General features: G+C 43.0%; 1 protein-coding gene across 2 annotated transcripts in view; it reads left to right on the forward strand.

The window, feature by feature from the left end:
• The first annotated feature begins 45 nt into the window (after positions 1 to 45).
• Positions 46 to 26,813, forward strand: part of PPIG (peptidylprolyl isomerase G) — a 73,584-nt gene continuing 46,816 nt past the window's right edge. Inside the window, exon 1 of one of the 2 annotated variants that reach the window (XM_053265038.1) lies at positions 46 to 249. The gene's annotated coding sequence lies outside the window, so the exon portion shown is untranslated. The remainder of the gene's footprint in view (positions 250 to 26,813) is intronic. The other variant, XM_053265044.1, reaches the window with a different exon arrangement.

Here is a 26,813-nt window from a genome sequence, read left to right on the forward strand (position 1 = left end):
AGCGTCGCGGCTCCTCAAACTCTCCCTCCTGTTCACACGTACTGACGCACGCGCGCGCACAGACACGCGCGCACACCATCATCCTCTCCCCTCGGTTCCGCCCTCGCCAGCCACTCGCCGCTCCGGGTTTCCCGCTTCCTCCCCTCCTCCACTGACGCAGTCCGTGCTGCACCAGATCCTAACATGGCGGCGTCGAGCTGGTGAAAAGCGAGGCGGGAGGGAACTTCGGGGCCCAGAGAGCGCGGCTGGGTGAGTGGCGAGCCGAGCTTCTATCAGGGCGGCTGCGGTGGCGTCGCCTTCACATTTGAAGCGGTCGCGTGAGGGAGAAACTGCCTCTTCGAGCAATGGCGGAGGGAGGGAGGGAGGGAGGGAGAGAGGGCTTCGTCTCCTCCAGTTTGAATCTGCCCCACGCTGACGAGGGGGGCCTATTCCTCCATCGGGCTCGAGACGAGCAGGAGGCCCTGGCGGGTCTCTCTGAAGGGAGCGTCGTCCCCTCAACAAGTCCGGGGTGGGGAGAGCCGAGCCGCAGTTTCTTCGCCGAGAGTGGCCGCTGAGGCGAAATCTGGGGCCCTGAATGGGAGGAGGGGAAGGGAAGGTGGGGGCTCTTTCTGCTGGTTAGTCGAGGTGTTGTGATGCTGACTTGCGTGAAATGCTCCAATAAACTTGGGAGGAGCGGGAGGTGGATTTATCTTCCTTCTCGAAGCCTAAATTCTTGGTCTTGGTGTAGCAGTCTTCAGTTTATAAAGTGCATTACAATTCTTATCAGTGAAGGTGGGAGTTGCATCCCTGTAATTTGCGAGGAAGAGGGAAGGAAGGTGCCCTTGGTTAAATGGCAACCAAGTACTGAATACCAAGAAAATGTAAAGAAAGTGGTGGACGAATAGACATAATGGGGTGAAGGAGAATGTGAGGCTGCAGTCGTGCCGTGTGTGTGTGTTGTTTGCTTGGAAGTAAGACCTACTGAATTCAGTAGGACTTACTTCTGAGTAAGCAAGGATAGGATTGTGCTTAAAAGAGGTGCTTTAAGCCCCTAAAGTGGCTATAAAGTCCCTGTTGTGGTGTTTCACCGATGCTTATCTTCTCGTGCTGTATGCAGCCTGGTAACTTGTATTTGGTGCCTCATGCTGAAGCTGATCTGCTCTCTACTCTTATTTAACCAATTATCAGACATCCTCTTTGAGTAATGGATCTTCAGACTCTGCTAATGTTTGAAGTTCTGGAAATGTTTGTGTGTGTGTGTGTGTGTGTGCCTTTGGTAACATAAGCAACGTTAAAATAATTTACAAATTATGTATGCCATTTATATATGAAAATCTTCATTCTGATATGTAAGGAAATGTGTTCATTGAAGTGAATATTTTATAAAGTATTCAAGTCTTCTGTGCCACTAGATATATTCTCATAGTTAGGGGTCAATAAATGTTGGTTCTGTTCACCATCCAGACAAACATTGTCATGTCAGGTGGTTCCTCAAGCTGTGTTGGTACATTACTTGTCATGATTTTTTTCTACTCAGGCATCATTTTTCACTTGTCACAGACAAATAGACTAGTAGATTTCCTGAGCCCTATTCATTGTGGAGAGAAATAAGCAGTGGGCTTCCACAAGGATCTATATTGGGATGGCTGCATTTCAGCTTAATCTGGAGTGAACAGTGAGAGAGCCAAATTTTGCAGATTACATCAAATTATTCAGGATAGTGAAGTCCAAAATAGATGGTGAAGAATCCATAAAGGATTTCTCCAAATATTGTAACTGAACAACAAAATGACCAATGAGATTCCGTGTAATTGTAAAGTTGAGGGTATCATAGACCTATATTTCTGTTAATGTGATCTGAATTGATTGTGACTAACCACAAAAGGTAGCCACCTAATGGTGCAGCAGGGAAATGCTTGACTAACAAGCAGAAGGTTGCCACTTTGAATCCCTGCTGGTACTATATCAGGCAGCAGTGATATAGGAAGATACTGAAAGGCATAATCTCATATTACATGGGAGGAGGCAATGGTAAACCCCTCCTGTATTCTACCAAAAGAAAACCACAGGGTTCTGTGGGTGCCAGGAGTCAAAATCGACTTGATGGCACACTAACCACAAAAGAGATCTTGGGGTAGTAGTGGTCACCTCACTAAAAACATCAACTCAGCATGTGGAAGCAATGAGAAAGGCAAACTTAATGTTGGCAATTATAAGGAAAGAAGTTGACAGTAAAATCTCTCTATATAAAATGCTTAGGGTATACATGGCAAGCCCCACCCTCACAGTGCTAAACCAATTGGCAGCCATGGGGATAGAAGGAAGCATCCCTGGCGCAATCCTGGCCCACAGATTGGCTGGGGAGTAGGTGCAGGTGGAAGGGTAGGTGGAAAGGTTGCTGGCTTTTGTGGGGGATGCACTCAGTGAGAGGAATTTCTCTTGTCCTCTCCCCACCAGTGGGGGAAGGAAGCTTCCGCCAGTGGAGGAGTGAGAGCACATGCACACAGGCCAGAGCGGAGTGGGCCGGGCCATGTCAGGCCCAGGCTGGGGCTGGTCATGGTGGTGGAGCCGGAGGATGCCGCGTCCTGCCCTTCTCCCATCCCCGCACCGGCGCTGCCAGCACAATTGTGAAGTGGCAGTCAGTGGTACCTCTAATTTTTTACATCTCTGTGTGGAATTAGTTTTGTTCTGGGCAGCAGTAACAAGGCAGTGTGTGCGCACCTGCATTCAGAATAGGGCATTCCTGATTCAACCTGAGCGGGATCTAAATTGAACTGAGCGGACACCCAAAAACTTGTGAGCGTGCATACATGCGCACGCCTTAGAGGGAACAGTGCTTGCAATGCCTTCATGTTGGTATGGTGTAGTTGCTTTTGAAATACTGTATACAGTTCATACCCTCGCTAAAAGGTTATAAAACTGGAAAAGATGTAGGGAAAAGAAATGGAAGCTAAGCAAGGACATTTTAGTTATAGAATAAAAATGGATTGGAGAGAGTGGATATTGTTCTTTCTCCTAATACTAGAACTTTGGGTTACCAATGAAATTGATCAGCACAGCAGTAGATTCAGAAAAGTCAGAAGGTAAGTGATATTTTATGCAAATGCATAGTTAACTTCTGAAATTCACTGCCACACAGGATATGGTGATGGCGGCTTACCAAGCTGGCTTCATAAGGGGCAAAGTCTTATTATTCTGTTTGTAAAGTCTGAAGAACCATTTCTTAAAGTACTCCATACTGGGCCAGATAAGAGTAGAGAGCAGATAAACTCCAGTACGAGATACCAATCAAATAGAGAAATTCTTGGAGGATAGGTATATCAAAGGCTGTTGGCTATAATGGCTAAATAACCACTTTATATCTAAATGCCAGATATTAGGGACATGTAGAGGGATAGAGCTGTTGCCTTCATGCCTTGCTTATGGTCTTCCCAGAGGCATCTAGCTAGCCACTGTTAAAAACAAGATGTAGGAGTAGATGGACTCTCAGTCTGATCCAACAGGACTGTTCTTATCAGGTGAAAGTTGACAACTGACATTCAGTTTACAAACACCTCGGTCCTAACTGCTGTTGGTGAATAAATCACATTGATTTTACTAAGGATAGGCTTGCAGACTAACAAATTAATACTATGCATATTTACTTGGTAATGAATCCATATCCATGTGTTTCCTGTCCATGGTCTGCAATAAAACTAGCTAATCACGCCCTTGATGCCAGTGCCGTCTGTGGCCACAAATCCCACTGTTTGTGTGTTCAAGTGTTTGTCTGTCGAGAGATATGCTCAATGCAAGGAGAGATCCTCTCCATGATTAATAATTCTGGGTCTCCCAAGATCATCAACTTCAGTAGGACTTGCATAGCTGGAAGTGTGCATATGGTAACAGACGAGACCATACTATGAAATGATGTCACTACATAAGTAGTTCAGTGTCTCCATGAAAATGGAGACATGGGGTGGAAAACTTAAAAATGGTGAAAATGCACCAAAATTGATGTCACTTTGTAGAGAGAGATTTGATCAATAATTCATGCATTATTAACCTGTGTCTTGGTAGATATCAAGAAGTCTGAAATGTCTAATAAATATTTAGCATTCATTGAAAACAAATAACAAACTTATTAAAAATAGGGATTGTAAAGTGAAAAAAGTTATGATTGTGTGTATGAAGTATCTTAAAGAGGGCAATTAAGATGTTGTTTTTCTCCAGTTAGCAAGTTCTTTAAAAATGAACAGTGAGGGGTGAGGATTATATACCCTGTAAATAATTGTGATTCTGTTACAATTAAAAATGCCAAAAGTTTTTTAAAAAGATTAACAAAGAAGAATCCAAATCATTGTAAGCAAAGGCAAATTTCATAACTTAACTGGCCTGAATCCTTGCATTTGTGTGATTTTTAAAAAACGTCTATCCCAAACACATGGTAGCAGAATCATTTTCCCAATAACAGAATCGTTTTCCTGTTTGTCTTGAGCTTGTTCCAGGCAGTCCAATTGAAGGATAGTTTTGTTTTTTTAAAAATTTTATGTTTTATATCCCACTCTTCCTCCATGGAGCCCAGAGCGGTGTACTACATACTTTGGTTTCTCCTCACAACAGCCCAGTGAAGTTGGTTATGCTGAGAGAGAAGTGACTGGCCCAGAGTCACCCAGCTAATATCATGGCTGAATTGGGGATTTGAACTTGGGTCTCCCCGGTCCTAGTCCAGCACTCTAGCCACTACACCATGCTAGTTTTCCTTATTTGGCTAGCAGTCACAAGACCATAACTGGTATTCTGCATTGAACTACAGTAGACCTACTTGTAAGTACAGTGTACTTTATAGTTATTTGGATCACATAATAATGTGCTTATAAGTGTGTGTGTGTGTGTGTGAGAGAGAGAGAGAGAGAGAGAGAGAATGTAGTGTTTGTTTGTTCATTCATTCAGTTTTTGTACCGCCCTTCCAAAAAGGCTCATGGTGGTTTACATTTTTAAAAAATGTATATGTATATTATGTATATGTAATGACCATTCTGTATATGTAATGACCATTTTGTTCTTCAAAATCTGAACTTTTGTATGGTGTCCCTCAGGGCTCTGTATTATCTCAGATGTTGTTTAACATCTACATGAAACCGCTGGGAGAGATCATCAGGAGATTTGGTGCAGGGTGCTATCAGTATGCTGATGACACCCAAATCTATTTCTCCATGTCAGCATCATCGGGAGAGGGCATAACCTCCCTAAATGCCTGCCTGGAGGTAGTAATGGGCTGGATGAGGGATAACAAACTGAGACTGAATCCTGATAAGACGGAGGTACTCATTGTGAGGGGTCGGAACTCGAGAGACGATTTTGATCTGTCTGTTCTGGATGGGGTCACACTTCCCCAGAAGGAACAGGTACGCAGTCTAGGGGTGCTTCTGAATCCAAGTCTCTCCTTGGTGTCTCAGGTTGAGTCAGTGGCCAGAAGTGCCTTCTATCAGTTTTGGCTGATACGCCAGCTACATCCATTTCTTGAGTTAGACAACCTCGAAACAGTGGTACATATGTTTGTAACCTCCAGACTGGGTTACTGCAATGCGCTCTATGTGGGGCTGCCCTTGTACGTAGTCTGGAAACTACAGTTGGTCCAGAATGCGGCAGCCAGGCTGGTCTCTGGGTCATCTAGGAGAGACCATATTACTCCCATATTGAAGGAGTTACACTGGCTGCCAATATGTTTCTGGGCAAAATACAAGGTGTTGGTCATAACCTATAAAGCCCTAAAGAGCTTGGGCCCTGGGTTTTTAAGAGAACGTCTTCTTCGTTATGAACCACACCGCCCATTGAGATCATCAGGAGAGGTCCGTCTGCATTTGCCACCGGCTCGTCTGGTGGCTACTCAGGGATGGGCCTTCTCCGTTGCTGCCCCAAGGCTTTGGAATGCACTCCCTAGTGAAATAAGAGCCTCTCCATCTCTGACATCTTTTAAAAAGTCTCTAAAGACTCATTTCTTCACCCAGACTTTTAACTGATATTGTTTTGATTGTTTTAATGTTTTTAGAATATTGTTTTAAAATTTTAAATTGTGTTTTAAATTTCTTGCTTTTAAATTTTTTGTTTTTGTTTTTAACTAATGCTTTACTTTTTAATCTTGTAAACCTCCCAGAGACATATGTTTGGGGCGGTGTAAAAATATGATAAATAAATTATGTATAGACAGGAATCAATGAATGTAATAGAATGAATGAGTTAATAAATAGTTCCACATAGGTTTAGCAGAAACATTTTATTAAAAATTATACAAGCTTACAATGTTAACATATTTTATTTATTTATTGAATTTATATACCGCCAAATATAGAAATCTTCATGCATGCATACATACATACATACATACATACATATATATATATAATATATATATATATATATATATAAGATTATATATCATGTGATGGCCATTTCTGGTACGACATTGACTGGGGCTGCAGAGAGGTATGCTGCAGCCCCACACCAATGCTTTTTGGGGAGAGTGCCGGCAAGAGGAAAGCAGTGGGGCAGGTAAGGATATCCTCTCTGCACCTTAAAGGTAACTGCCCCCCACCTCTGAACTGGCTTGAAAGCTGGCATCCGATTCCTGAACCAGTTTGGCACTCCAGAAAAGGAGCTCCAAACTGGTTCGTGTACATCTCTGCTTCCAATTGGATTGAAAGTCATTGCATAGGATTAGTGGGGCAGGAGCCAGGGGGCAGAAGGATAGTCTAAGTCAGTAGTTGAGTATGGCCACACACACTCTAGCCTCCACTTTGATCAGGCCTGCCTCCAGGCGCAGGATGGCACTGGAGACACATCTTGGGACTTGAAGAACTGCACGCACAAATTTGGATTGCACAAGTTTCAATGATGTGAAGTCAGAGAAAGGGCCCAGCTGAGTGACATAGAGAAGCTGAGCTGAACAGTTTGAGGGCTCTGCTTATGTAATGGCCTGCTCTCGCTTGTAGAAATTTAAGGATGGTGGAGAAGCTCCTCTGTGCATTTTGGGCGTGTGGTGCCCATGAACTTTTCTAGTGCCAGCATAGTTAAGGACTACCCCCAGATATTTGAAGCATGCAGGCTGTTCAGTCTTGTGGCTGTCTGTCTGCCAGGAGTGGATCTTAGGCCCTTTGGCAAATACCATGATTTTGGTTTTCTGATAGTTGATTTCCAAGAGGTCTTGCTTGCAGTACTGTGCTAGGGCTTTCAGTGCTTTTCTAAGGCCAGTGGGGGCCCTTGAGAGGATTGCTACATCATCTGAGTATAGCAGCGTGGAGATGTCTCCCAGCGATTTTTGGAGGGTGAAAGTCTGGGTTGTTGAGCTGGCCCACCATGGACTGAATATAGAAATTGAATAGGTGTGGGGCCAGTATGCATTCTTGCTTGACGCCCTTCCGGGTTGTGATGGCTCTTGTAAGGTGGCCCTGGCAATTGCACTTTACTTTGTGTGACGTGTCTGCATGTAGAGTACGAATTAAGTATAACAGACACCGGTCAATGGAGGAGAAATCCATTGTCCCACAGCTTGGCTAAACTTGTCCCACAGCTTGGCAATTGAAATTGAATTGAATGCTGCTTTAAGATCTATGAAGGCAGCATAGAGTGTGCTGCAGGAAGAGTATTTTTCAGTGAGGTGCTAAAGGACTAAACACTGTTCAATCATGGATTGGGCCTTCCCTGAAGCCAGCTTGTTACTCTGCAAGCAGATTTTTCTGGTCCAACTAGTCCCTGAGTTTCCAGTATAGATGTTTTGCATAGAGCTTACTGACTGTGTTGAGCAAGATGATGGTTCTATAGTTGGTGGAGTCATCTTTTCTGCCCTTTTGGAATATAGGGATGATGATCGCTAATCCCCAGTCCTTGGGGATTCGGCTGTGTGTGTCAGTAAAGGTGAAGAGCGAGGCCAGAATAGAGACTCGTAAGAACAGCCCTGCTGGATCAGGCCAAAGGCCCATCTAGTCCAGCATCCTGTTTCACACAGTGGCCCACCAGATGCTGCTGGAAGCCTACAGGCAGAAGTTGAGGGCATGCCCTCTCTCCTGCTGTTACTCCCCTGCAACTGGTACTCAGAGGCATCTTGCCTCTGAGGCTGGAGGTGGCCTATAGCCCTCTGATTAGTAGCAATTGATAGACCTCTTCTCCATGGAGTTATCCAAACCCCTCTTACAGCCATCCAGGTTGTTGGCTATCACCACATCTTGTGGCAGATAATTCCACAAGTTGATTATATGTTATGTGGAAACTACCTCCATTTGTTGGTCCTAAATTTCCTGGCAATCAATTTCGTGGAATGACCCCTGGTTCTAGTGTTATGTGAGAGGGAGAAGAATTTCTCTCTAACCACTTTCTCCACACCGTGCATGATTTTATAGACCTCTTTCATTTCTCCCCGGAGTCATCTTTTTTCTAAACTTAATAGCCTCAGGTGTTGTAGCCTGCCTCATAAGAAAGGTGCTCTAGGCCCCTGATCATCTTGGTTGCCCTCTTCTGCACCTTTTCCAGTTCTACAATGTCCTTTTTAAGATGTGGTGACCAGAATTATACACAGTACTCCAGGTGTGGCCACACCATAGTTTTGTATAAGGGCATTGTAATATTATTAACTGTTTATTTTCAGTCCTCTTCCTAATGATCCCTAGCATGGAATTAGCCTTTTTCACAGCTGCCATACATTGAGTCGACGCTTTCAGTGAGCTGTCCACCATGACCCCAAGATCCCTCTCCTGGTCAGTCACCGACAGCTCAGATCCCATCAGCGTATACTTGAAGTTGGGGTTTTTCATCTCAACATGCATCACTTTACACTTGCCAACATTGAACTGCATTTTCCATTTTGTTGCCCACTCCCCCAGTTTGGAGAGATCCTTTAGGAGCTCCTCACAATCTGTTTTGGATTTCACTACCTGAAAGGGTTTGGTATCATCTGCAAATTTGGCCACCTCTCTGCTTATCCCTACTTCTAGAACATTTATGAATAAATTAAAAAGCACTGGTCCAAGTACAGATCCCTGGAGGACACCACCTCTTATTTTTCCCCCATTGTGCAAACTCTCCATTTATCTCTACCCTCTGTTTTCTGTCCTTCAACCAGTTAGCAATCCACACATGTACTTGTCCCCTTATCCCATAACTGCTAAGTTTCCTCAGGAGTCTTTGATGAGGAACTTTCTCAAAAGCCTTTTGGAAGTCCAGGTATACTATGTCAATTGGATCACCTTTCAGGTTATTTTTAATGGTCTCATCAGTTCAGGTTGTTTTTAATGGCCTCACCAGTCCAGGTTATTTTTAATGGCCTCCAGAAGAATAAGGTTCTCCCCCTGGGGACTTCCTCAGTCTGAATTGGGCAACAAGGTTCTTGATCTCAGAAGTTGTCACTGGTGACCTCACTGGTGTGTCCTTGATAGCTAGAGCAGGACTTCTGCTTACTGTGGAGGTGTCCTCATAGAGCTCACAGAACTATTTTTCCCAGATCCCTGGGTGGATGTGCTAATCCAGATGGGTCGGACCATTGCTGTGAGAGTTCATTGTGATTTGCCAGAACAAGACTAAGTCATTGGATCTGATTGTCTGGGTGAGTTGCATACTGTTGTCTTTCATGGTGTCTCTTTTCTTACGTGTCGGCAGTTGTTTGTATTGCCTTTTCTTCTGTAGGAGGTCCTGCACAGACGTTAGCCCAGTACTGGATCAGCAGACTTGGTAGGTGGCAATGGGGATTTTATTTTATTTTATTTGGCGTTAATGCAATCCTTGTGAAACCACAGCTTGGAGTGGTGCTGATGTACTGGGGGTGCACAGTTCTTAGGGGTTAGGTGCTGTTGGAGCTCTTGGATTAGGGTGTTGTATGTCCGCAAGGGTGTGCCAGAGGGTTCAGTTGTTGTCAGGGAGAGTTGGATGTGCTGGAAGTGATCCAAGGCATGTAGCTCAGTTATCTCTTGATCAAAATGAGGGTCTATTTGGCATGGCAGTGGACTCTTTCTGATGGTGACATGCGGGGTTGGGAGCAATATGGGACTGTTGAAGGAATTTAGTTGGAGTGAGATTGGGAAGTGATCACTGTCGAATTTGGGAATAACCTCTAGCCTCTTGGCACAACACACATCAATTTGTGGAATTCTCCGCCAAAAGATGTGGTGACAGCCAACAACCTGGATGGCTTTAAGAGGGGTTTGGATAACTTCCTGGATGAGAGGTCTATCAATGGCTACTAGTCTGAGGGCTATAGGCCACCAGCCTCAGAGGCAGGATGCCTCTGAATACCAGTTGCAGGGGAGTAACAGAAGGAGAGAGGGCATGCCTTCAGCTCCTGCCAGTAGGTTTCCAATGGCATCTGGTGGGCCACTGTGTGCAACAGGATGCTGGACTAGATGGGCCTTGGGCCTGATCTAGCAGGGCTGTTCTTATGGGAGCAGATTCCCAGAGACAATTTTGTAGTTGATAACGCTCATTCTGGAGCTGGACATATAGGTGAATTCAGCAGGATGATCATTTTCAAGTGAGCTATTTAAGATGAAAAGGCTGAGTCTGGTGGTAGTTTGAGCTTGGCAGAGACTTGTGAAATTTGATCTCTGGTCCTTTGAGAACGTGGGTAAGGGGGGGTGTCCATCTGCCTAGAGGTTGGGTGGGCAGCACTGGTTTTGTGTATTTAGGGTGTTTATATTATTGTGGTATTATAGTTTGTTGTGTGGTTGTCAGGACCCAGCCTAGTGTTGAAGTTACCCCCCAGCACCACATGCACATTAGGATAAGAAAGGATGAGGTTAGCTTTCTAATTCAGCCCATAGCGTTCTGACCTGGGGTCTCCACCATTGTGGAGGCGGGGAAGTATTTATTATCAGTAGGGAGCAGTGGCTGAATTGGATTGATACTGCCATAGCATATTGTTTGAGTGGGGGGAGAAACCTTGCTGTTGGCTGCAGAGTTGTGGAAACTAACACCCCTAGGCCGCCTTTGCATCTTCTGTGACCTGCCCTGGGTTCAGCTCCAACTGAGAATGAGTGAAATCGGTTCAGCAATGCTTCTTTGACAGTCCACAATTCCTGTATCATAATGATGTCATGGCAGGAGAGGTAGTAGGTAAAGGAGAAATCTCTGGCAGAAGTAGACCACCCAGCTATATTCCAGATTAGGAGAGCAACCGTGCTGGTCTCTTGAGTGTCAAAGTTGTGCTGTGGGCAGGGGACTGGGTGGATGGTCTCCATACAGATACTAGTGGCATCTCATGGGGCAGGTGGGACAACTGTGGATCTTGTGAGGGGGGCGAGAGAGAGAGAAGATGGAGTACTTACAAGTTCCTTTACTCCCGAGTCTACCGTCTGTAAGGCCACTGGACCTCTCTTTTGGGGTTGCTGTAGACATATTTTGCAGGAGAGGTGAAGGAGGGGCCCCAACCTCAGGACCAGGGGGGGGCCGGCAGGGGTTGGGCCCTTGGGCTGGCAGGGGTTGGGAGATCACTTCAGGCGCAGTGACAAGTGTGAGCACCTCTTCTTCCATGGTTGCTGCAGTGGAGGATCTGGTCTGGGATCCCACTACTTGAGGGAAGGTTTCTCTGGAGGAGCCACAGCTTGGGGTTGTGTAGGTTCGTTTGGAGGCACACTAAGCATGATGGCAGGCACTGAAAGGAAACCCTCCAGATTTTCTGTGTCGCTATCACTGTCTGTGCTAGGTGAGAGTTCAGAAAAAGCTTTCTCTGTGTCTGGTGGGAAGATGGGGCAGTGGCATGGCATAGATCAGAGGTTGCGCAATTAAGCAGTTTTGATATGGTGCGGGTGGTTTGTACCTCCATGTCGCTGTCATCTCCAGTGAGCTCTGGGTCTGGGCAGAATAGAAGGGATAGCAGCGGTGTCACTTTCTTTCCCACCATTACCAAATTTCTCGTCAATTCATCATATTAGGTGCTTATGGATTTATAAAGTTTAGCTCCTTCAGTTAGTATGGGGTTAAACTGCTGTGGCAGAGGCTTGGTAAGGCTAGAATGTTTGTTGGAGTTCGAGCACATTGTATTACATGTTTATTAGCAGGGCCATTAATCTTTCTCCCTGTGAGGAGAGCCCAGATCGTCTCATCTCTGAAAACACAGACTGTCCTTTATATGATGGATCTGCCATTGAAATTTGCTCATTTGTGTGAGCCTGGCTGGGAAGGATGGATGATAAAATGTGAGAAGTATGTGTCTGTTGCCTATTGAACTGGGCAAGTAATGAAAGTCTTTTAGGTCAATATAATTAAAGAGTTGAGACAAGGAGGTAATAATCGCCCTGCAGTTTGCCCATCTGTGGGCATTCCCTCTGATCTCTAAAAACAGTTGATCTCTTAGTACACAGAGTTAATTGGGCTGCCTGTTTCCAGCTGTCCTGCTGGTGTCTTACGATCACTGGGGGTGGGCTGCCAGAGTGTTGGTGAGGTCGAACCCTGCTGAACTTTTAACCCCATGAATGTCTTGGAAAGTGAGTAAATCAAAGCCTTGTCTGAATCATTCCACTTTGACTGCTATATCGTTTAAGCATTCTAAGATTAAGATCAAACTTTCTGCTGAGAGTAAACATGCATCATTTAGATGTTGAGTGGTGAGGTTGTGGGGGATGCAGGGGGCATGCCTTGGGGGGTCTGGCTTATATATTTCCCTGCTTCAGTGAGTAACTTGGGCCGGGGCTTTTAGATGGCAAGGAAGCAGCCTGATTTAATGCCAGCTTCCATGGTGCAGTCTCCTTTGAGGACGAGGGAGAGGTCTCCATGCCCAGGACCATAAATTGTTCTTCTTGGTGGATGGGTTACTTAGAGTTCTCTGAGGAAGGGAGAAAGGAGTCGATTCTCATCTGCTTTTCCTTGTTTTATTTATAGACTCCGGTATCATTGCTATGGCTATTCCTGCTTTTCCTGCCTCTGGATAACATGATTTGGCTGTAGGGGCTAGCCCAGAGGGGATGACGCCGGTCACAGGACAGGAGTTTGTGTAAGGAGCTGCTAGCTGGTCGCCATCTTGGCTCCTCTTTCCTAATTTGGAGTAGTGGATAGAGAGATTTCTTTTTCTGTCTACTTCTTCCATGGTTAGAAGTGATAATTCTAAAGCATTACTCTTAGCACTGCAGTAACATCTTCTGGCCACTAGAGGCATGAGGAGTTATGTTAATAGGTCTCTCTTGGTCAGTTAAAAGTCAGATTCAGTTGTTGTTGAAGGCTAGTGCCTGTTTGTGTGTGGTGTTAAATGGCTCTCACTTATTATGTGATGTTTAATTTCTTAATACATCTTTATTTGTTTTTTGAACTCAGCCTACTGTCTCCAGATAATCTCTTGGGCTGAACTTATTTACCACCAGAGCATACTCTGCTGTGTGAGGGTTTAAATGTTTCTCCTCACACCCCTTATGAACCCAGAACTCTGAGAGTGGTGAAGAAAATAATTAGCCTGAATAAGAAAATGAGTTTTTCTCAAAGATGGGGACCAGACAAGTGCTACAGAGGATTGAGAAGTTGCAGAGTCCAGATTTTGAACAGTGGTCTTTCAAAATGGAGATGCTCCTAAAAGCTACGGAATCAGCAAGATGTTACACAAAGAGGAGGAGAAAGACAAGCTTGGGACACTGTAGATGATAAAACCACTGGGATAATTTGTTTATTGGTGAGTGACTCTATATTGGTGCATTTGAGAAAAACAGCATGAAAAAGGATGTGGGGGAGTTTCAGAAGAAGTTTCACTGAGTTCCTTTAAGTCAGCTGTCTCCAAGGTGCATAAAGATGTGTAATAAGAAATGAAAGGAGGGAGAGAATCTGTCTAAGCATGTAAATTAGATGTTGGAGACTTCACAACAGCTGCAAGCACATGGACTAATTTGCCTGATACAGTTCAGATTGGATTGTTGTTGAACAGTCTTCGTGAGCATTTTGAGCCTATTGTAAATGTATTGGAAGCCAAAGATGATTTGAATTTTTTGCTGGTCAATGACTGAATAAACTTACCTATCTATCTGATTTGAGTTTGTAATAAACTGCTTGGAAGACTTCAATTTGTACAGAGGCAATGAGGTTGCAACTAAAGTCAAGTGAAGAAAATACTTTTAAAACTTAGCAAAAGAACCAAAAGCATGTTGTCTGTGGGAGTCTCAGACACATGAAGGCTCACTGTCATCAGAACAAAGAACTTGCAACTAAAAAGGAGGTGATGCCACATTTCAAGTGGAGTGAGTTACTTAAATAAAAATTCATGGAAGCAAGGAGAGAATAAGTTTGACAAACATAGAACATATGTTGCTAATACAGAGAAGAATTTAGGAGCTAGTTCTACAAAATGTAATGCTGGAATTCGTATTGATTCAGGCAACCAGCAATTTCATTAAAGAAAGAGAAAGATTTACGAAGTTGGACACAAATTATAAGGTTCCCATTTTTCTAGCAGATGAGAAGCAGATGTTTGCTGGAGGTAGAGGTTCTGCAAGGCTACACTGCAGACTGCAAAAAGGAGAAACAGTGAAAAATAGACTGTTGAGGATGCATTGTTTAAGTGCTCACACTTTAGTCCAGCCTGGTGTCTAATAAAACATTGTTTTATCACAGATAATGGTGAGCTACTTATGTAAGCGACTTTGCAAGAGAGTGGCCTATTTGAAGTGGATTGTTGTATAACTGAAGTGGCCAAAATTGTAAAGCGATGTTTACATAAAACATGTTTCTATTTATGGCATAGAAGAATGGGACACAAAGACTCCAATGCAATACTTCAATTGGAGAAGGAGGCTCTAGCCAGAGGCCGAAATATAAGACACTGAAATGTAGAATCCAAATGTACATGCTGTATAAGGGCGAAGGGAACTAAACCCCTTTTCCTCAGCATAGAGAAAGAGACACAGCAACCTTTGAGCTGATTCACAGTGATATTTGTGGGCCTATGCAGATCATTTCATTAGGGGGAAACACGTATTTGTTAACTTTGATTGATTCAAGCTACACATTTACCTCTTTGATTAGTGGAAAGAACAGAGTACCATGTTGCAAGAGTTTACAATAACTTTGGAAGGAAGCCTCAGATTTTGAGATCAGACAATGGAGATGAATATACAGGAAATGAGAACTGAATAGCTGAAAAAGATGGCATTGAACATCAAATGACAATGCAATATACTGCAGAACAAAATGTTGTTAAATAATCAGTCCTTAATAGAAATGGCCAGATGCATGCTTACAGACTGCCAATATTACAAACACAGTAAGTTTTGGGGAGAAGCAATTATGACTGCTGCTTATCTACAAAACAGATTGCCTACTAAAGTTATAAATACAACACCATTTGAATTGTGGCATGGAAAGAGGCCTAATATGGAGCATTTTAGAGTTTTGGGCTCAAAGTCTAAAATAACCAAATTCAACTGTAGGTGTGAGGGAGGGATATTAGTTGGCTATGCACCTGGATATAAGGAGTATAGAATACTAGTTCTTGCCACAGAAACCATAAAAATGTGTATTGTGGTGTATTTTAATGAAAAAGAAAAGCCAACTGCCGATGAAGTGCCAGATATTAAACTGGACTTTTGGATGCAAAATAAGCCTGAACAAGAAAAATCAGAGAAAGAAGTTGATGTAATTATTGTGCCAACTAACTATTCAGAGCAAAATGAAAACATTGAAGCTCAGTCAGAGATAAGATGCTCAGCAAGAACCAACAAAGGTGTTCCAGCAAAAATACTCATATTACTAGATAATAAAATGTGAAAGAGCCTAGTACATGGGAAGATATTGATAACATACAAGCTGATCCATCTTGCTGTTGAACAGCTGCAGAAGAAGAGATCCAATATCTACATAAAAATAATACTTGGATATTTACAGAGCTGCCTGCAGGAAGAAAGATTGTAGGGTGCAAATGGGTTTTCAAAGTGAAGTACGATGCAGAAGGAGATGTCCATAAGAAGGGTCCTGCTGGATCGGACCCCAGGCCCATCTAGTCCAGCATCCTGTTTCACACAGTGGCCCACCAGATGCCACTGGAAGCCTACAGCAGGAGTTGAGGGCATGCCCTCTCTCCTGCTGTTACTCCCCTGCAACTGGTCCAAAACTATAAAAGCAAGGCTAGTAGTTAAAGGATATTTTCAGACATATGGTGAGGATTATGATGAAACATTTGCCCCAGTATCAAAACACTCTTCTCTAAGAATGCTCCTTTGTATTGCAGCAGCAAGGAAAATGTACGTAGACCATTTAGATGTCAAAACTGCATTTTTACATGGTGATATGAAGGAAGACATGTACATGGAGCAACTGCCAGGGTTTGAGGAACCTGGTAAAGAGGGACTTGTGTGTAAGTTCCAAAAGAACATATATGGTCTAAAGCAAGTAGCAAAACCATGGAATTAAAGCTAAATCAGTTGGATGGAGTTCTATACTAAAGTTTGTTGATGATTTAATTGTTTGTTGTCAAAAGTTAGTGATGAAATTGTAGAGCATTTAAATGAAGAAATAGAAGTAAAGCAACTGGGGAAATTTCCTATTATCTCAGAATACAAATAGAAAGAGAACAACATGGAGGTTATCTTCTCAATCAAACAAAATATTAAAGACTTGTTAGAATATCTGGGTCTCACAGATGAGAAGAAAGTCAGCACTCCAATGGAAGCTAACGTTTTCAAGGAAGACGCAAACAGCAAGCTTCTTCCAGACAACTGGCAATTATAGGAAAGCAATTAGGACACTTCTATATATTGGCACATTAACAAGACCAGACATTGCTGGAGCTGTGGGAATTTTAAGCAGGAAAGTATCTACACACACCCAAAATTATTAGATTGCAGTTAAGACTGGGTAAGTACACTTTAATTTAAAATTTAATTTAAAATTTAATTTTTAGTAATCCAGCAAGTACTAATCCTAGATGAGTGGGTTGTGTGGATGCAGATTGGGCAGAAGACAGAACAGATCATAAATCCACAAATGGATTCTTTTTTTTTTTTTAAATGGAGGTGGAGTAATTAGTTGGTGCAGTTGAAAACAAAACACTTTTTCTTTCCTCTGTGGAGGCCTGTCAACCATTCAGGCTTGCCCGGAGCTGTCATGGATACACACATTGTTTCAAGACTTTAGAAATGATGAACCAAAATGAACTGAATTGTTTGTAGGCAATCAAAGTTGTATTTCACTTTCGCAAATGAAGAAGACGCAATCCAGCACAAAGCATATTGACATGAATTATCATTATGTATGTGATGTGCAAGAAAAAGGTTTTGTGGAGTTGAAATACTGCCCAATAGATAAGATGTTAACAGATGTACTCACAAAGCCATTGCCAAGAGATCATTTCCTTGCCTTACAAGAGCTGATGGGAGTTGTTGATCAGTACTCGAGCTATGAGGAGTGTTAGAAGTGAGAATTCTAAAGCATTGCTCTTAGCACTGCAGTAACCTATCCTGGTCACTAGGGGCATGAGGAGATGATAATAGTTCTCTCTTGGTCAGTTAAGAGTCAGAATTATTCAGTTGTTGAAGGTTAGTGCCTGCTTGAGTATGTTGCTCAATGGCTCTCTTACTATGTGATGTTTAGTTTCTTAAATCTTTCTTTGTTTTTGAACTCAACATACTCTCTCCAGATGATATTTTGGATTGATTTTTTTTGTTTTTACCACCAATGCATACTCTGCTGTGTGACAGTTTTAATGTTTCTTCTCAGACCTCTCAACATCCACACTGTGCATCATTTTATAGAACTCATCATATCTTCCTTTAGTCATCTTTTTTCTAAACTAAGAAGCCCCAGATGTTGTAGCCTTGCCTCATTAGGAAGGTGCTCTATCCCCCCCTCCATCTTGATTGTACTCTTCCTCACCTTTTCCAGTTCTCTGTAGTCCTTTTTGAGATGTGGTGACCAAACCTGTGCACAGTACTCATATGGTGTGGCCACATTTGATTTGTATAAAGGCTTTATAGTACAGTGGTCCCTCGACTTACGAACTACTCGACATAAGTATTTTTCGAGTTACAAACGGCAGTTTTAGATCCGGTTTTAGATGCGGTTTTTTCTACTTACAAATTTTTAGATGGGGTTTCCTCGACTTACGAATTTTACATGCGGTTTCCTTGACTTGCCTGCCTGTTTACTGCCTGTTTATTCTTGAAAAGAAATGTTCCTGTGCAGTTTGCAAGCCTTACTGGGGGTCTGGGTCTTTTTTCTAGGCTCCGGAACGCATTAATCCGTTCCCAATGCATTCCTATGGGAAACCGCTTTTCGACTTACGAACTTTTCTACTTACAAATGTGCATTCGGAACGGATAAATTTCGTAAGTAGAGGGACCACTGTATTAGTACTATTTTCAATTCCTTTCCTAATGATCCCTAGCATGGAATTTGCCTTTTTCACAACTGCCAACACTGAGTGACACTTTCAAGCTGTCTACCACAACCCCAAGATCTTTCTTTTAGTTGGTCACCGACAACTCAGACCTCATCAGTGTGTATATGTCGAGGGTGCGGGTTTGCCCCATTGTGCATTACTTTACACAAACCACATTTGCCATTTTGTTGCCCACTCATCCAGTTTGGAGAGATCCTTTCTTGTCCTTCAACCAGATAACCAATCCACACATAAACTTGCCCCCTTATCCCATAACGGCTAAGTTTACTAAAGAGCCTTTGATGAGGAACTTTGTCAAAAACGTTTTGCAAGTCCAATTATAAAATGTCAGTGGGGACACCCTTATCCACGTGCCTGTTGACACTCTCAAAGAACTCTAAGGGATTAGTGAGGCAAGACTTAACTTAGCAGAAGCTATACTAGTTCTCTTTCAGCAAGGCCTGTTCTTTCGTATGTTTAACAATTTTATTCATAAGTATGCTCTCCATCAGTTTACCCAGAACAGACATTAAGCTAGCTGGCCTGTAATTTCCTGAATCCATTTTTGCAAGTCAATGTTAAATTTGTTACTTTCCAGTCCTCTGGTACAGAGCCTGATTTTAGGGACCAGTTAAATATTTTTGCTAAGAGGTCAGCAATCTCACATTTGAGTTATTTAAGAACGCTTGGGTGGGTGATATCTGGCCCTGGTGATTTGTTAATTTTTAATTTTTCAAGACTGTAGAACATCATCTCTTGTCACCCCTGTTTGACTCAGTTCTTGAGCCTCTGGCCCTGAGAAGCTTGGTTCAGGCGTGGGTATAAGCATCTCCAGTTAAGGCTGGAAAAGACTCCTGCCTAAAACTCTAGAGAGCCACTGCCAGTCAGAATACACAATGCTAAGCTAAATAGACAAATGGTCTGATACAGTATAAAGCAGCTTCCTATGTTCTTGTGTAAGTCCCCTTCATTTGCCACACAAATATTCTCATATTTTAAAGGCCTACTGTGTCAAGACAAGGTTTTGTGATCTGTAAAGTGGCAACATATTTATTCAGAAAGGCAGGATAAACACATGGGAAGTCCAGTCAGTAACAGAAGCTGAAGAAACAGAGCTTCCATCTCTGACTAACCCCTAAATACAACCTCCTAACTTCAAAGGCTTGACAGTGTTTGAGGGGCTGCCTGGTGGTAACAGCACTATCAACAGCACAATCGAAAATGAGAGAGAACTCTGCCCAATGGCTATAAGTTATAAGTAGTATTGGAGGAACTGAACAATGATTTCATAATTAAATCAGCCAATACAGAGCATTTTCAGACTCTTTCAAGGATTCAGGTTTCATCATGGTCAGCCCTGTCATGAAACAGGCCATTTCTGGTAGTGAATTCTGGGCCGGTTCTCAAGCAGCACTGCCCTCCATGACCTGCAGAGCAAGAAACCAAATTACACCACCCAAGTTGCACTCTTCCCTTTCTAATAGAAAGAAAGAAAGAAAGAGGGAGAGATATGAAAGAAGGAACTGTAAGTATGATGTGAAGGAGGAGGAGGTGGGAGGGGTACCTTTTGGTGCTGCACTTTGGGCAGTAATACGACATGAGCCAGCACTGGGCTTCAGTCAACTAAAAAGTACTTTTTTTATTGAGAACATAGAAGCTACATATTTCTAGAAATATAAATATCTGTTTATAGAAATAATAAGTAGCTATTGATAACATATGGAAATCTGAATTAGGGGTGTACACAGACTGTTTGGCTCAGTTTGGTCCAAATTCAGACCGAACCATGGGTATGCGAACTGGTCTGAGTAAACCGATTGCCTGGGCCGGTCGGTTCAACAAATGAGCTCAAACCAGTTCAAAGCAGTTCACAATTGAAACACTCAACTGGCCTCATTCGCAGCAATTCAGTTAACGATCGAACCAGTTTTGCACATCCCTATTCTGAAGTTTAGGGGGGGAATCCTGATTGCAGCCTTAAGCACATGCTTAAATCTTTCACACTGAAATCTACTAGAGTTTAAAATGTTTAACTTTGGCAGGAATTACCCACTGCTTTTAAAAAATTAATATTAAAGCAATTTAAAAACTTTTTAGTCTCTTGTCCTAAAATTTAATATTATTGGCATCAGGTGACTCAGACAAACTTTCAGACTAAGATTAAGGTGAGTCATTGAGTGATGGTATATAAATGTAATAAATAAAACTGTTGCAGTTGGGCTGTTGAGATCTCAAACAGAACCACGGTTATATCTTAGTTCTGTGTGACATCTGAACCATCCTATTGCAATATTTTGGCAGAGAAACTAGCTGTTGGCCCAGTTGCTTGACACTGATCAAGTTGTTTCAGTGTCCAAGCCAAACATGGAGGTTTCTTTCCTTCAAAAGCATGAAACAAGTGAGAGTATTTTCCTTCCCACTAGTGAAAGATCTGTGTTGTGTGGAGGAACAGAAAGTAATTCAGAAACTGCCAGATCCTGTCACTGGTTTCAGAAGCTTACTAGAATTCGATATCCATTATACTCCCTGTTCAACCTTTACACAAATACCGTAGCCAAGAATTTTTCTGATCCAGCGCTACATCCTCTGACTATTGCGGGAGCAGCTGTCCGAATCTTGCTGTATGCAGATGACGCTGCCATTATCTCACAAACCCCAGTGGGCCCTGGAGAGCACTTAGGCTCTTGGCTAATTATTACAAGGACAATGACCTGGTAATTAATTTCCAGAAATCCAAAGTGATGGTCTTTGCCAAGAGGCTCAAAAGACTTAATTGCAATATAGAAGATAATTGTAAAGAGCAGGTCAACAGTTTTAAATATATGTGTGTGGTTTTTCATGCCACTGGGTCATGGAAGGCCCACCTAGACTACATTTCCCAACAGGCACAAAGAAGTGCATCAGCAACATTAAGATTCTTTCGCTCCAAAGGTGGAGAGGTTATCCCTGCAGCGTTAAAGCTATTTGCTGCTAAATCATCGGCCCAACTCTCATATGGCGCACAATTGGGCCCTTACCCTAATTATAGGCCATTGGAGATAATTCAATCTAAGTTTATTAGAGCAGTATTTAGGACCCCTCGATGCATTTCCAATGCAGTGTTGATGTTGGAAATGGGCCTACAGAGGGTGGAAACAGAAGCATGAGTTTTAATCTTCAGTTATTGGCTCAAGATCCATTTCTCCCCTCTTGAGGCTGATCCCTCTTGTGCTGGCCGATAGGTTTCAATCCACCTGGACACAAACACTGTTGGGCAGATTGTCATCATTTGGCTTTTCTACTGAATATTTGTCATTATTAGATTACAATCAAGCCAAGGAGATCCTCAAACAGAGGATCTTGGGTGTTGAACACCAGAATGCTTTAAGCTCCATTTCGGAGGTCATAAGAGGGCGCCTTGGTGACTTTAGCCAGGAACCTGCTAGCTACCTACTGTCACTTTCACTACTGCGCCATCACAAGGTGTTTCTCAGAGCAAGATACGATGCCCTACCATTAACAGATTTTATCTGGAAGGCTTTTGGAAATTCAGCTAGTCGGATTTGCCCTTGTGGCTCAGTTGACGTTGAATCTGTCTATGGTGTGCTCTTTTTTTTGTTCTTATGATGATAGTCAGCGTAATCTTATTTCTTCCTTGCTATCACACTTTCCCAGCCGAACTGCTGAATTTTATGCCACACTCCTTGCAGATAAAGAAACCTTCTATCACCTACAATGTTGCCAAATTTTGTGCAGCTGCTATGACGATCCGCAAACAGCTAACTTCTAGCCCTACTTCCTAGATGCTGCTACAAGAGACTTCTATGTTGGCGTAATCTGTATGACTGAATTCTTATCTGAATGTTGTATTAATTTGTATGTACTGTACATCTGATCAATGATTGTAATAAAGCCATTCATTCCCTGTATGTTTGCTTTTCTTTTGCTAAATTAAAATATACAGAGAAAATTGAAGACTTTGAACACAAAGTGTCATTTACACGGAAAAAATAGTCACTTATCCAAGATGGTGCACTGGGCTGCATTTGACTGTAATTACAGTGGCCACCATCTGCACTAGCCATGTGTGGCTGCACAACTCTAAAGGATGTATTTTTGGGTGGTGCCGGGCACTTATGAGTGGGGAGATTGGCAAAAATCATACATACCCCTTGTAAGGCCTGCAATGTGGAGCTCAAGAAGCAGTCCTCTACAGGGATGGCATCTCTTCTAGAGATGGGCAAATTGATTCAAGTTCAAATCGATTCAAGCTCAGATCAGGCTGTTTCGAGTGATTTGAATTCAAAAAGAAACCGCTAAAATAAAGGGCCTGATTCGAGTTTGAATCAAAATGACTCTGATTCGAGCTTGAATTGATCTGAGCACCATTTTGGCAGGCTCCCCCCTTCCCCCTTGCTGATTGGCTTTCTGGCATTGGCTTGAGATCTCCTTGGTTGGCTTGTTATCATACAAATCAAAGTGTTGTCTTGGGCAACTGTACTCTCATTGGCTGGAGGGGAAGTGGGGTGGAAATCAAGGGGGGGGATTTCAAAATGTTTTCAAAGGGCCCAGGTAGGGCAGGCAGAAAAAACCCTTAGTGTGCTCTTGAAGAGGATACATCAGGAGATGAGGAAGGAAGGAAGGAAACAAGGAAGGTATGATCTTGTGGTTTTCTTTTCTCAGCACTGAGTATAATATGCTGTGCTATTGCTGCTATATTATTAATGGTCTGGTTTTGCTGGATCTCAAACTGACAAAGGCAGAACTTGGGTGCCTGCCTGCCTTGAGTTGTGGTTTGGTCTGTGAGATGTGTTGTGACGAGAAATGGACAGTGTGGCAACTCAGCTCTGTGTGTGTACGTGTGCGCAAGCACACACAATACTTTCTTGGTGATTCCTGTGAAATGAGTCCAATGTCTAGCCTTGAGATGAACTTGTGCTTTGCTCACTGCTCTGGTGTGCTCTGCATTGCAAGGTATACTCAGTCAAAATGTGGATGAACACATCATTCTAGTTGAGCTTATGGATATGCTTGCTGCTAATGGTGCTGCTGTGGCAGCTGTTGCAATACTGAAATAAGGAGTCAAAATTGTGTGTGAGAGAGAATAACTTGTGCCAATGATGTTACTGCAGTGCAGGCACTGACTGGCAGTGGATTCTGGGTCAGCAATTCTTTTTTTGGCCATTTTATACTGTTTGAAAAAAAATCTATGTAGTTCTGTGTTGGGAGGAATAGATTCCTTTAACTGTATGCTTCTAATCTGCAGAGTTTTGCAAGGTAGGGACATAAAATGCATTGTTACACATGGGTAGCTCCTAGGGACAACAAAGTGGGTTGGGTAGTATGGCGTGATGCGTGCTACCTACTACCCAACCCACAAAAGAAATGGGCAAGCAGGCAATTTTAAACACTCTGTAAACCTTCCCCTCCAAACCCCCATAGGATCCTATGGAGTTTTTTGGGAAAGATTTTAAAAAAATTAATCGCCCACCTGCCCATTTTTTATTTTTTTATTTTTTGGTGGGTTGGGTGGTAGGTAGGTAGCACCCATCATGACCTACCACCCTATCCACTTTGGTGTCCCTAGGAGCTACCCATGGGGAAGAATGGAGTGTTTCGAGTTCCCCTTTGTTCCTATGGCTGAAACAATCTAGGGACTTGGGCTTAATCGTCAGCAATATGCAGATCATACACAGCTCTATCTCTCCTTATCACCTGATCCTAGGGAGGCAGTGGATGTCCTGAATTGAGGGCTGGAGGCAATGATGGGTTGGATGTGGACTAATAAGCTGAGATTGGATCCAGGTAAGATGGAGGTGCTGTTGGTCAGTAGGAGAGCCAATCAGGATGAGGGGATTCAGCCGGTTCTGGATGGGCTTGCACTCCCCCTAAAAGAGCAAGTGTGCAGTTTGGAGTTATTGCTGGACCCAGGTCTCCTTTTGGAAGCTGAGGTGGAGGTGGTGGCCAGGGGTGCCTTAGTACAGCTTCAGCTAGTGTGCCAGCTGCATCCCTTTCTCAAGAAGGCAGATCTGGCTACAGTTATCCACGCCTTAATCACCTCACAGCTGGATTACTGTTACGTGCTCTACGTGGGGCTGCCCTCGATGAATATTAGGAAACTGCAGCTAGTGCTAAATGCAGCAGCTGGATTTTATTTAGAGCTGCCCCTGGGATCATATTATACCCATTTTGAAAGAGCTACATTGGCTGCCAATATGTTACCATGTCCAATTCAAGGTGCTGGTTTTGACCTTTTAAAGCCCTTAACAGTTTGGGCCCTGGATACCTGAGGGACTGCCTGCTCCCAAAGGTTTCTGCCCACTTGACGTGGTCATTGGAGGGGACTCTACTACACATTCCAACAATGAGGGAGGCTCAGCTGTCAAGCACGCGGGACAGAGCCTTCTCAGTTATTGTCCCCGGACTTTGGAATGCTCTCCCAGTGGGCATCTACTCCTCAGTCTCCATCACAGTTTTTAGAAAGCAAGTGAAATCTTGGTTTCCCCCCCACCCCAGGCTTTTATATGAGTGGTGTTGTTGTTGCTGCTGCTGCTCTCTGTCTTATAGTCTGATTGTGGGGTTTGTTTGTTTCTTAATTTTATATTCCAATTTAATATTATATAACTGTTTTATAGTCTTAAATTGTTTAAAGTGTTTTGTAAACTGCCTTGATCTTATAATGAAAGGTGGTATGAAAATTTAATAATAAATAAATATAACCTTAATATGTATTAATCACTACTTTGAGATAGATGAAAATTTCATTTTAGAAGGTAGGTATAAAATACATTATAAAGCAATTATTCTGATTTTTTTCAGATTAATTTTTCATTTGTTTTATTTAGTACTAAAGCAAAGAGAGATTTGTGTAGTCATTAGGAAGTGAACCAGCTCCAGCTCAATCATGGATGTTGGGAGGGTATTTTTGTCATGTTGTGCTAGGTGAACCACAACCAGCAAACAGGCTTTTAAATTGTACTAATAAGCTTGTTTGTTCTGGTTAGTCTTCTTCAACAACCAGTTTTTTTAAAGCACATGTATTTTTAATTAACTACTTTAGTAATAAATGTAAAGTTTTAAAAACAAATTTAAATAGGTAGTTTCATCCAAGTCAGCACGAGAAACTTAAAATATTAGGTGGTACAGCTAACTCTGTCCTTGCCTTTTCTTCCCATTTGTTCATAATTCGGAAAAGAAATAGAAGCTTTCCTGCTTTTTCAGTTCCCATATTTCTTAATTTAGAGTGAATTAGTCCAGAGGAAGAAAAAATTCTATCTATGCCTGTAGAAGAGACTACTGCTGTTAAAACCTGGATTGCCACTTCAGTGGTTCCCAAATCCATTTAAGTGACTTCCACTAGCCCATTGGTGACTTGTTTTTAAAAACATCATAAGCAAACATATAATCTAGATCGAGATCTGTCGAGATCCATAAGTATGGGTTTTGCACCTGCACAGGGACCACACGGTAGCCATGCCTCAGCTTGTTGAGGCGTCTAAGCCCCGCCCCCACGCTGGCTGCGTGCTATTTAAGGGTGGGCTGGGTGCCATGTTCCTCAGTTCTTTTCCGACTGCTGTTGCGTTTGGACTTCTATCTGCCACCTCCTGTTGGTTAAGTTCCTCTGTGAGTTTCATCTTAAAAAAAAAAAGACTTATCGGACAGAATTCCTGTGTATGACCCTTTGACTGGCTGACGTTCTACATTTTAGCAAATTGACCTGGCTTGACTGACGGACTTTGACTAGTTTTCTGACTCGGAATGGCCCTGACTATCTGATTGCGCACCTCATTATGTCTGAGAAGAACAAGACCTTCAAACGGTGTGACGGCTGTAAAGCCAAGCTCCCCTCGAAGGATCTACATGACTTGTGCTTGCTGTGTTTGGGAGAAGAGCACAATGTCTCGACCTGCAGGATATGTTTGTCTTTTTCAAAGCAAATGTGAAAGAATCAGGCACTTCATTTGAGGGCCGCGATTTACGACAAGGTTTTAAGTCCTTCAACACCAGGCGAACCTCATCCACTGGCTTCGATGTTGAAAACACCACCAAAATCGACATCAGCGCCACCCTAGTTGTCGACGCCTCATCGGTCGAAGTCCACAAGATCAACATCAACTTTGGCTTCAACACCAGTCCACCCGGCATCGCATCCCTCCACTTCAACACGGACAGCATGTCAAGGTTCCACAACAGTGTCTTCGATGCCGCGATCCCGTGTATCCTCAAAGCTCACACATTCGACATCGATAACCAAACAGACCATCTCGACACTGGTTGCATCGAGACCGTCAAAGCACCTTGCTACTTCGGCTACGTTGTCACCACTGTCGAAATGCCAGAAGACGATTGATTTGACACGCACTCCATTCCCGCTGTCAGCTCCACATTCACTTTCGGCTCTGTGCCGCTCTTTGACATCAGAGGCAGCACCAGACGCCTCGACATCGACAATGATCCAACACCAGTCTCTGCTTCCAGTGGCATCGGTAGTCTCAATATCGAGAGCTCGATCTCTATCCCCTGCCAGGACACCAATTGCCTGACT

Source organism: Hemicordylus capensis, chromosome 1 (genome assembly GCF_027244095.1).
Source record: "Hemicordylus capensis ecotype Gifberg chromosome 1, rHemCap1.1.pri, whole genome shotgun sequence".
Taxonomy (NCBI): Eukaryota; Metazoa; Chordata; class Lepidosauria; order Squamata; family Cordylidae; genus Hemicordylus; species Hemicordylus capensis.